Raw genomic sequence first — 11,773 nt, 5'->3', positions numbered from 1 at the left:
ATCCATGGCAGAACCTACAAAGCCAAGGGCTAGTATAAAAAAAAAAAAAAAAAAAAAAAAAGAAGAAAAAGGGATGTTGAGTGAAAATCTATGGGGAACTACCTCTACTCAAATAGGAAGAAAGACCAACGGCCGAAAGAAAGACTATATTGGTGAACTGGCCGACATGGGGAAGCCAGGCATTAGGCACCCAGGCATGGCTCTTTGACGACAGCCGATACATCTCAGCCTGGAACAAGGGCTTCACTAGTCCCCACTCTCTGGACGAGAGGCGAGGGTAGGCGTCAGCTTTAGACAAATAGCGGGGCCGACGGTTCCACCTAGAAAGACGTCTAGAAAGAGAGAGGTCTTCCATTCGAACAATAGACCACTTCTTCCTCCACCAAACCCAACTAGAGGTCTTACCCACCACCGTCTTATATCCCCGACGGCTGTAAAGGGTGAACCACCCCTGGGGAGAACGAGAAGAGGGAGCAATGACTACGAGACGAAGGAAAGCAGGAAAGGAAGGGGTGACGCCGCTCAAAGCACACTTGGCAATAAAACCAAAAACATTTGCCCAAGAGTTAGGCGTCAATTGAGCAAGGCCAATGTCATACCCCTCCAAAACGTCCATCACAAAGGGGTGCAATGGAAATCTAAGACCCAACCTAAAGGCAGCAGTATAAACAGCTACCTCTCCTTGGGAGAGTTGGTCCACGGAGTCATGAGGTCGAGGGCTCCTAAGAATAAAACCTGGGGGTAGGAGCAAAAAACGCTCAAAATCACGTCCCTGCTCCCTCAGGTACCTCAGCCATTTCATGCTGGGAAAGATATCAGACGGAAATAGATTGACGTCCTCCCTCCCACGGACCATAGGAGGAAGGTTTTTTGCAAACTCCTCGTCTGAAGAGCTAGAGGAGTCATCTTCAAAATCCTCGCGTGGAACGCGGGACGGGAAGCCACATTCTTCCTTCTTCTAGGAGAATGTGCCGTTCTTATGGCCCCGTCTCCTGTATTATGGGAGGAACGGACTCCACTCCTACTTCCTTGGGACGGGTTCGAAAAAGGAACCCTATCGTCCCCCTCTCGCGGTGCAGCCCATGCACACACGTTGGATGTTTGTCTAATTCGAGCTATGCCGTCCTGCATAAGGGACAAGACGTCTGACTTTAGCAAAAGAATGAAAGAGATGGGTGTCATAACCCCCAAGACGCCCCCACAGAACACTATAAACAATAAACAAGAGAGGTCCCACAAGCATACAAAAAACAAAGTTTTGATAGAGAACTTACCAGAAAATGATCAAACCGATGAAAAGTCTTGACAAATCCTCTAAACCCTCAAGAACACTGGACAGCGAATCCAAGAACACTCAAGCGCAAGCACAAGCAGATCTTTGGCATGACGAAATTTGCTTTCTCTCTCTAAGAAAAATTGCTCTGAAGTAACAAAAGAAAAGTGAAAGAGGAACTGAAGCTTTTAAAGGAAAATCTAAGCTCTGAAAAGCCCTCGCACGTGGCGCTCCCTCCGATCAAGCAGCCTACCCCACAGGGACAAGGGGCATCCTCCTTGAGGGGCAAATGATGTGGCCTAAAAGAATGCCACCTGACTGTACTATCAAAACCCAGAAAAAAGGCCCAAAAGCTTGCCTGCGGGCCTTTCTCAACTTCGCAGGGCCAAGGCCCAAACGATTAAGAGGCCTACTTGGTCCAAACCAAGCCTCCAAAACCTTAGCAGGACACGTGTCCCGATCTTGCATAAACACCCAATCATGCAGGACCAGTTCCCAAGAAACCCTAGCACTATAAATAGTGCAGATCCCTTGGTAAAAGGCATTCAATTCATCCCCACCAACAAAAACTTATCTTTGCTCTGCCTTCTCTCTACAAATTACTTATCTCTCTAGCTTATACTTACTTAAGCATCGGAGGGAATATTCCTACGGGAATATTCTTGTTTTGCAGGTTGCCAGAAGTTCGTGCCAGGTCATACTTGATGCCTTCGAGGAACGCGTGCCACGTCAGCACCGTAAAAGATCCCACAACAAAAAGCATCCACCTAAGTAATCTAGGTTTTGACTCTTTCTTTTTCAACAAATATTTAAGTGCTGCATGATCAGAATATATAATCACATGAGTGCCGAGCAAATAAGTTCTAAACTTTTCCAAAGCAAAAACAACAGCATACATTTCTTTTTCAGTCACGGCGTAATTGCATTGGGCAGGATCAAGTGATTTAGAAGCATAATGGATCACGTAAGACTCTTTATCTTTCTTTTGACCTAAAACAGCACCTATTGTCTTATCACTAGCATCACACATGATTTCGAAGGGCAAAGACCAATCAGGTGGTCTAATAATAGGAGCAGAGGTCAGTTTATCCTTCAGATCATCAAAAGCTTTCTTGCATTTATCATTAAAGTAAAAAACTGCATCCTTACCAAGTAAAACACATATAGAAGATGCAATTTTAGAGAAATTTTTAATAAAACGTCTGTAAAACCCAGCATGCCCTAAAAACGACCTAATTTCACGAACACAAGTAGGATAAGGTAATGAACTGATTACATCAATTTTAGCTTTGTCAACCTCTAAACCTTTAGCACTTACAATATGTCCAAGAACTACACCTTGTTCAACCATGAAATGACACTTTTCGAAATTCAACACAAGGTTAGTTTCAACACATCTTTTTAGAACTCGAGACAAACTACGAAGGCATCTATCAAATGAATCACCAAAAACAGTAAAATTATCCATAAATACTTCCATATTTTTTTCAATTAAATCAGAAAAAATACTCATCATGCATCTTTGAAAAGTTTCGGGGGCATTGCACAATCCAAAAGGAATTCTCCTAAAGGCAAATGTACCAAAAGGACAAGTAAAAGTGGTTTTATCTTGATCTTCAGGAGCTATTGGAACTTGAGTATAACCAGAATAACCATCAAGAAAACAGAAAAATGACTGGCCAGCAAGTTTTTCTAACATTTGATCAATAAAAGGCAAAGGAAAATGATCTTTCCTAGTAACTTGATTAAGCTTCCTATAGTCTATGCATACTCTCCATCCATTAGGAACTCTAGTGGGGACAAGCTCGCCTTTATTATTTTCAACTACTGTTATTCCACTTTTCTTAGGGACCACATGAATAGGACTTACCCATTGAGAATCAGAAATAGGATAGATCACATCCGCATTTATCCATTTAATAATTTCCTTTTGAACAACTTCCCTCATTGAAGGGTTTAACATTCGTTGAGTTTCTCTAGTGGGTTTAGCATTATGTTCAAGAAATATTCAATGCATGCATAAGGTGGGACTAATGCCTTTTATGTCTGCTAAAGTCCATCCTATTGCCTCTTTATAATTTTTAAGCACATTCAACAACCTTGCTTCTTGAAATTCATTTAATGAGCTTGAAATAATCACAGGCAAGGTCTCATTAGCACCCAAGTAAACATATTTCAAGTTAGAGGGCAAAGGTTTTAACTCTAAAACAGGTGCTTCAACAATAGAAGGAATCAATTTAGGCACAGTTAAGGGCAAAGAAAAATCAGACTTTTGATTCACATCAACCACATCAGACGCGGCTACAACAGAAGAATAAGGAATTTCACGCATATAATCAAAAACATCATTTTGAAACAATTTATCACACCACTTATCAAATACATCCTGAGCCATCCAATCAAAAGCATCAAAAGAATCTATAGAACTGACATTATTGATATCACTTGGGTATCTCATAGCATCAAAAATATTAAATTTAATCATTTCCCCATCAAATTCCATAGTTAGATTACCCTCATGAACATCAATTTTAGACTTAGAAGTTTTCAGGAATGGTCTACCTAACAACAAGGGAACACTATCACATCTATCACCCATATCCAGAACATAAAAGTCAGCAGGAAATACCAATTCATTCACTTGCACAAGTACATCTTCTAAGACTCCTATTGGAAATGCGTTTGATCTATCAGCTAACTGAATAACAATATCAGTTTTAGACAAAGAACCCACATTTAAAGTATCATAAACAGATTTTGGCATAACATTAATGGAGGCTCCTAAATCTAGCATACACCTTTCAAACTTAGAATCACCAATTTTGCAAGGAATACAAAACATGCCAGGATCCTTACACTTAGGGGGAAGCTTCTTTTGGATAATAGCTGAAATATTTTCCCCCATACTTACCTTTTCAGAAGGGCGAAAATGCCTTTTGTTAGTACAAAGTTCCTTAAGAAACTTTGCATAACGAGGTACCTGTTTAATAGCATCAAGAAGGGGAATATTGACTTCAATTTTCCTAAAAGTTTCTAGAATTTTATTGTCAAGACTCTCGTTCTTAGCTTTAGCAAATCGAGAAGGGAAAGGAGGTAAATCTTTAAAACGAGAAACAACAGAATCAGATTCAGTTTTACTCTCCCCTTCATTTTCTTTTTCACTCTCCTTCACAGTACCCTCACTTTCCACTCTTTCCCTTGATCCAACTTTAGGATTGACTTCTATCTCTTTTCAACTTCATGACTTTTCATTTTAGGTTCAGTTAACACTTTACCACTCCTAAGTGTGACAGCTTTAACATGACCATTGGGATTAGGGATTGTTTGTGATGGAAGTTAACTTGAAATTTGAGTTTCAAGATTACTAAGAGAAGTGCAAATCTGACCTATTTGAGTGTCTATGTGATGAAGGTGCGTGTCAGTTTTCTTTTGATACTCAACACCTTGGTTATGGACTTGCCCTATTTGATTTGTTAGTTGATTAACTAAATCTTCTAGTGAAGGACCAGATTGGGGTGGTGGATTTTGTTGACCATATTGCCTTGGTTGATTAGATTGTGGAAGTTGTGGTCTATTTCCATACCTTAGGTTAGGGTGGTCTTTCCAACCTTCATTATAAGTCTGTGAGTAAGGATCATATTTTCTTTGACCAGAATAACCACCTATAGCATTCACATCTTCAGATTGCAATTCAGGACTCATTATAGCAAATTCCACAAACTCTAGCCTTAGACTCATTACTAGCAACAATTTTAGACACAAGAGTAGTTAAAGTAGCAATTTGTTGAGCATTTTCTTGTAATTGATTCTGAATACCACTTAAATGAACTCCATTTACTCTTTTAACATCATTTCTAGAACCATGTTGTTGGGTGTTTTGAGCCATATTAGAAATTAAAGCCCTAGCTTGGGTTGGTGTTTTATCAACTAATGCCCCCCCCCCCACTCGAAGCATCTATCATACCCCTATCAGTAGGCAATAGGCCTTCATAAAAGTATTGAATTAATAGTTGGTCACTAATCTGATGTTGGGGACAGGATGAACATAATCTCTTAAAACGTTCCCAATATTCATACAAGGACTCATTATCATTCTGCCTAATACCACATATCTCCTTCCTGATGGATCCAATTAGACTTGCTGGAAAGTACTTTCCTAGAAAAGCTGATGCCATAACATTCCAAGTCGTAATTGATCCAGCAGGAAGATCATACAACCAATCTTTAGCCACATCTTGCAAAGAAAAAGGAAAAGCATGCAATCTAATATGATCATGTTTGACTCCTTCAAGATTCATAGAAGAACAAACAACCTTAAACTCTTTTAAATGTCGATGAGGATTCTCACCTGACTTCCCATAGTATTTGGGAAGAAGATTAAGGAAACCTGAATTCAGTTTGAGGGGTTTGTCCAGCTCTGGAAACACAATGCAGAGAGGATCATCTCCCGTATTTGGGGCTGCCATCTCCTTCAAGGTTCTTTCAACCATTTTTGCTCCTTCTAGATTATCTTCTGTTGGTTTAACTTCCTCTGGTTTCTTTTCTTCTGGTTGATCTATTTGAAACGCGTAGATTAATCTCTCTTGATCTATATACTTCTGGATTCGCTTGAGTTTAGAATTACGTGTGCTGTCGCTCATGCGCCTGAAAAGTGAAAACTTAAAGAGTTAGTTATGTTATGCATACAAACTAATCTGAACATTCTAAAGCTTTGTTTGTCGTTACACTTTTATCTTTTAGGATATGGCTATAGAAAATTTAGCAGTAATGGACTCAAAACATCTTTACAGATTAAATAATTTCAACTTGATTGAGTATGTTCTAAGATCTGCAATATATGGAACAAAGTTTCGTGGACAATCTTAATGAGAATAGAACATTTAATGATAAGCAGGTGCTGCATCTAATTACATGAATTCAACATTAAATGAATCTGGAAGAATGAAAATATAAGCAGCATGTTTAATTCCTAACCCAAGATTTAAACTCTGTTCAGAAATGAATTTTTGAATGACATGATTTCTCAAAATGAACATCCGATTTGATTTCCCAAACAATGATTTGTTTTAAGAATAACTACAAGGATCATGAATTCATTTCAAGCAACAATAATCAGTTAGCAAGAGAAACTAACACTTGAAAACACTATACATTTCTAATGAACAATATGCTTTTATTATAACAGCTACTGCAAATGCATTCAGTAGCCACTGTAAAATAGAATTCAGCAGAATGCATTCAGAAAACAGAAACTCATCACATGCATGCCCCTAGTTACATTTAAAATTGAATCACCTAGACATAGTTGTGCATAGTCTTAGTAATTTCTCTTTGAATTAGAATTTATATATACAAATATCCTCATTAACACCTCACTGAGAGTGACAATAAAGGGTGATTATGAGATTTAATCAAATAGCATCACAAAGACTAATCAGAATACTTTCAGCAACTTTTAAACCAGATTTTCAGACATCCTTAAAGTTCACATAGAATCAAGCAATAATTCAATGAACTCTAGTTAGACCACTCCATGTAATTTGAGCTCTGACCTTAATATAGAACAATATGTAGACAAATTCTAGATAATAGACTTGGGTGATTACTCAAAATGACAATTTCAGCAAGGTAAAATTAAGTTCAGGTTACATTAACATCACCAGATTAACCCTTTTCACTTAATAAAAATATTACTCCAAGAAAACGATTTGATAGCTTGATTACACACCCTAATATAAACTAGCATGGGGTATAACAGGTAATAGCAAGCAGCAACATTGTAATTCAGAAATCTACAGCTATTAAAACACCATGAAAACAATGATCCAGTAGGGGTAATACACATGTAATCTATCCATTTTTTTTTATTATTATTTTCCTTTGAACTCAAGCTTTCCATTGCTTTGCACTCTAGTTTCTGCGTCTAACAGTTGAACTTCAATAGTCAAAATGCATAAGATAGCATATAAATGCAGAAATTTCAGATTTGGCAGAACATAACATATTATTTACAGAGCTACTCTACTAATAGGGAATTCACTAAACAATTTTAGGAACGAAACCAATGAAATCTACTACTTAGAATTGTAAAAAAAAATGTCCCTACCACCTTGAGTAAGCCAAATAACAATCAACAAGAAAGAAAGAAATAGCTAAGCACATAGTATGCAAAAAAGGCAAAAAGAAAAAAAAAATTTAAGAAACATACTCTAAGCTCAGAAATTTCAACCAATGTTTATTTAGACAACCCAATATGACAAGGAATTTTTTTTATATATATATTATCAACTAAATTCCAAAAGAAAAGTTAGTATCTTAGTTAAACTTTTGAGTAAAGAAAGAGTATAAATCTCCCCGGCAACAGCGCCAAAATTTGATACGTAAGAACCTAGGCTTCAACCTTGCGATCCACCGTCGACCTTGTTCAACCTTGAAATTGAGAATAAGCTTCCCTCCAATGGCTATCTTCTCTTCACTAATTGCCCAATTACGACTCACTCGAATTTCCTTGCTCTCTGTGTGATTTTTTTTCGGCTCGGGTCTAGTTGTGTGTAGGGTTGAGATGAGAATTCATATATGACAAACCCTAATTTGAACGGAGATCTCGGAACCAGAAAATCATCCATGTGATGATTGAATAACTGATAACCGTGCTCCGAATTTGCAGCAGATACGCTAAATAGATCTTTAGAGAAGGAGTTTGAATTGGTTGCTGATTTCTAGCGTTTTCCTTCGCTGACTTGCAGAATGTGAGGCTCAAAGAGGAAGGTGGGAATTTTCCTCTTGAATATCACGTGTTAGTGTATTCCAATTCACTAACTTTGACTTTTCTAACTCATTTTCCTTAGTTTTCATTTGTCTTGTTTGCCATAGAAAATGGGCTGGGCTTCACCTGTAGTAAACCAAGCATCATTTAGACTATCTTAATAATAAAATGAAATATTAAGAACAAACTATACTTAACAATATTAAAAGTACTAACAAACCAAATAATAAGTAAAGAATGACTATCTAGCTAAAATAAGGGAATAAATATATGGTAAACAATACACTTATCAAATACCCACTATTGCGGGAAGATCGAAGAAGGCAATCTTTGGTGCCCTACTTGACAGGATATGGAAGAAACTACAAGGGTGGAAAGAGAAACTACTTTCAAGAGCCGGGAAGGAGGTGCTACTGAAATCAGTCATACAAGCCATTCCGACATATATTATGGGGGTGTACAAACTCCCGTTTTCAGTGATTACCAGGGCCGGTTCTGGGGCGGCGCGAGGTGAGCGACGGAACAGGGGCCCCAAATTTTAATTTTAAATATAGTGTAAATAGTTTCCTAAATCTACATAAAAACCAATGTGGAGCATTGGTTAAGATAACATGCTAATATGCAAGCAGTCTGGGTTCGATTCCCCTTCTCATCAAAATTCACATTTTTGCTTGATTTCCGGCACTTGGGCAGGTATACAATGTACTTTGACTGAGATTTTCCTTTTATTTTTTATTTTTTTATTTTTTCAAAAAACTTCCGCGGTGATTACTAGGCTACTAGAATTTGGGACTACCAATTACTGGGAAACACAAATTCATCCCTTTTCCCATTCTCATCCAACTTTCAATAAAAAATTAATCTCTAATTTAATTTCTTTCCTTCAAATCGTTTTCAAACAGATAAATCTTCCATGCTCCAATGAAATTGATAATTAAACTTTTTTTTTTCACCCTAATTTCCCTACATATGCGATTTACAAATTCTTTCATTTTCACAAATAAAAATACAAGCTTGATTGTTAGAAATTCACTCTATTTTTTGGATACAATAATTGGGAAAAACACACAAAGCTAAGGATTACGAAATCTACTAATTTTTGGTAAGTTTTGATAGTCTCATTGTTTTTCAATTTGATTTTGCCAACAATTTTAATTAAATTATGTAAGTTTGATTTTGCCAATTATAATTTTATAACTGTGTTGAGTATTGCACATGCGTAATTGCGTTTTATTACAAATGTTTGATTGAATTATCAAGTATATAACATGCGTTGTTTGTGTTAATTTTGCTGCAAAATTGCAAAAATATAGTGGAGTATATTAACGGATTCCTTCCAAACCATTTCTTCTGGAACTTAAACATCAATTTTAACGGGCACCATAATAAGACAAATTCAGCACCGGTATACTGTGACAACTAGGGTGCTACTGCTAGATATAGCAGATTGTTTAACTCCCAAGCTGCTTCAACATCCAAACCACTCAGCCTTGGGAAATTTTTTATTTTGAAATTTTAATGAACTATTTAAAATTTTTTGTTTAATGAAAATAAAAATTTTGATTACAGAAATGAACCGAGGGCCCCATTTTAAGAAATGGCACAGGGCCCCATTATCGTGGCGTAATTATAGCCCCGGCACTGGTGATTACTGACATCCATTCGGCTATGGCCCGTTTCTTATGGGGTTCGGAGGCGGGGAAGAGGAAAATCCATTGGCGAAGCTGGTCTAGAATGTGCGAACCAAAGTGTGTAGGGGGAATGGGATTCAAAGACTTATCGGTGTTCAACGATGCACTACTTGGTAAGCAAGCTTGGAGGCTAGTTAGGGGTGATGGAATGCTACTGAGCAAGGTAATGAAAGCTAAATATTACCCACATACTTCTTTCCTTGAGGCATCCCTAGGCTACGGAGGAAGTTACTCGTGGAGAAGTGTGTGGAGTGCTAAGGCTCTAGTCAAGGAGGGGGTAATATGGCGTATTGGTAATGGGACAAATGTGAACATATGGTCGGAGCCGTGGGTAGCTGATGAGGAAGGTAGGTTCATAACCTCTGCACCTAGGGACGATATCACACGGGTCAGCGATCTAATAAATCATGAGGCAGAAGGTTGGGACCTTGAACTAATTGAGGTGTGCTTCAATGATCGTGACAAAAAATGTATTCTAGCCTTGCCTCTTAGCTGGAGAAGCCCAGAGCTGCTGTTCGTGTGATCCGCCCAAAAAAAAAACAAAAACAAAAACAAAAATTAAAAAAAAAAAAAAAGAACTGCTGTTCGTAATTCTTACAAGCTGAAATATGGATTTTGATGATCCTGACTTTCTACAACATCTCCAAGAAGCCTCGAAGAACGTTAGAGATGGGGGGTATCGTAGGCCTCCTAGGCGTGATCTACGGGCTATGGATGAATTCAAAGTCACCGAACTTCCTGAATTTGTTGGTGGAACAGATCCGGAAGCCTATTTGGAGTGGGAGCGCAAAATAGAGAGAATGTTCGATTTCAAGGACATTGATGATGAGAAGCGTTGCAAGTATGCCATATTGAAGCTAGGACGAGGGGCTTCATTGTGGTTCGAGGGACTGAAATCCAAGAGAATACGTGAAGGGAAGGAGAAAATTACCTCTTGGGAGTCTTTGAAACGTAAGCTACGTGAAAGGTATGTGCCAACAACTCATAGAATAACAACTTATCGTAAAATTGCAGAATTAAGGCAAGGAAAAATGAGTGTGGCTGAATATATTGATGAGTTTGAAAAGTTGTCCTTAATGGGAGAAATTGAGGAAATTGAGGAACAAAAACTGTCCAGATTTTTAAGGGGTAGAAATTATAATATTGCCAATACCGTAGACCTTTATCCATATTCTGATTTTGACACTCTTTGTGGACTTTGTTTAAAATTGGAAAATCAAGGGAAGGCAAAATATGGGGGAGGGTCTAGTATGGATGGTAAAGCCAAGTCTTGGGCTAAATCCGAACCTAGCTTGAAACCAAACACATCACCTAGTACCGTAGGTTCAAGTAATTCTACGGCTGCCCCTAAACTATCTAACCCAACCAAAGAAACAAGTCTGTCCAAGGTGCGTTGTTTTAAGTGTCAAGGGTTTGGGCATTATCAAAATGCGTGTCCAAATAAACGAGTAGTGACCTTGAGAGAAGCTGTTGAATGTCGTGAGGAGTTGTTTGAAGAGGAAAAGAGGTTGGGGGACGTATTTGTGTTTGATGAGAGTGGTGATGAGGAGGAAGAGGAAGGGTATGAGGCTCCAATTTATGACACAAATCTGGTTCTTAGAGCGCTACAAACTCAAATTTCACCTACTGATCTAGACCAACGAGATCAGTTGTTTCATACTAAATGTCTAGTGAAAGATAAGTGGTGTAGTGTAATTGTTGATGGGGGGAGTTGTACCAATGCTTCTTCTAGTGAAATGGTGTCAACATTAGGCTTAATCACTACTGCCCATCCTAGGCCATACGCACTCCATTGGCTTGATGATGGTAATAGTGTAAAAGTGTCGAAGCAAGTAAGGGTTGGTTTGACTATGGGTTCGTATGTGGATGAAGTTCTTTGTGATGTTATTCCTATGGATGCTTGTCATATTTTGTTGGGTCGTCCTTGGCAGTTTGATAGGGACGTGGTTCATAAAGGGAGAAGCAATGAGTATGAATTGAGAGACAAAGGCAAGAAAATTGTGCTAAAGCCTATGTCATCTCAAGCGGTTCGATCCATGAGTG

General features: G+C 38.2%; 1 non-coding gene and 1 pseudogene across 1 annotated transcript; one reads left to right on the top strand and one right to left on the bottom strand.

Moving 5' to 3' along the window:
* Positions 1–3,281: 3,281 nt before the first annotated feature.
* LOC130462986 (uncharacterized) lies at positions 3,282–5,854 on the bottom strand (annotated as a pseudogene).
* Positions 5,293–5,401, top strand: LOC130464644 (small nucleolar RNA R71). The gene has a single exon (XR_008925014.1). It is a non-coding gene; the product is annotated as a small nucleolar RNA R71 (small nucleolar RNA).
* Positions 5,855–11,773: the final 5,919 nt, after the last annotated feature.

This window comes from Spinacia oleracea, chromosome 6, assembly GCF_020520425.1.
Source record: "Spinacia oleracea cultivar Varoflay chromosome 6, BTI_SOV_V1, whole genome shotgun sequence".
In the NCBI taxonomy this organism is placed as follows: Eukaryota; Viridiplantae; Streptophyta; class Magnoliopsida; order Caryophyllales; family Amaranthaceae; genus Spinacia; species Spinacia oleracea.
Note: the sequence above shows the minus strand (reverse complement) of the source record. Positions and strands in the feature narration are given on the sequence as shown.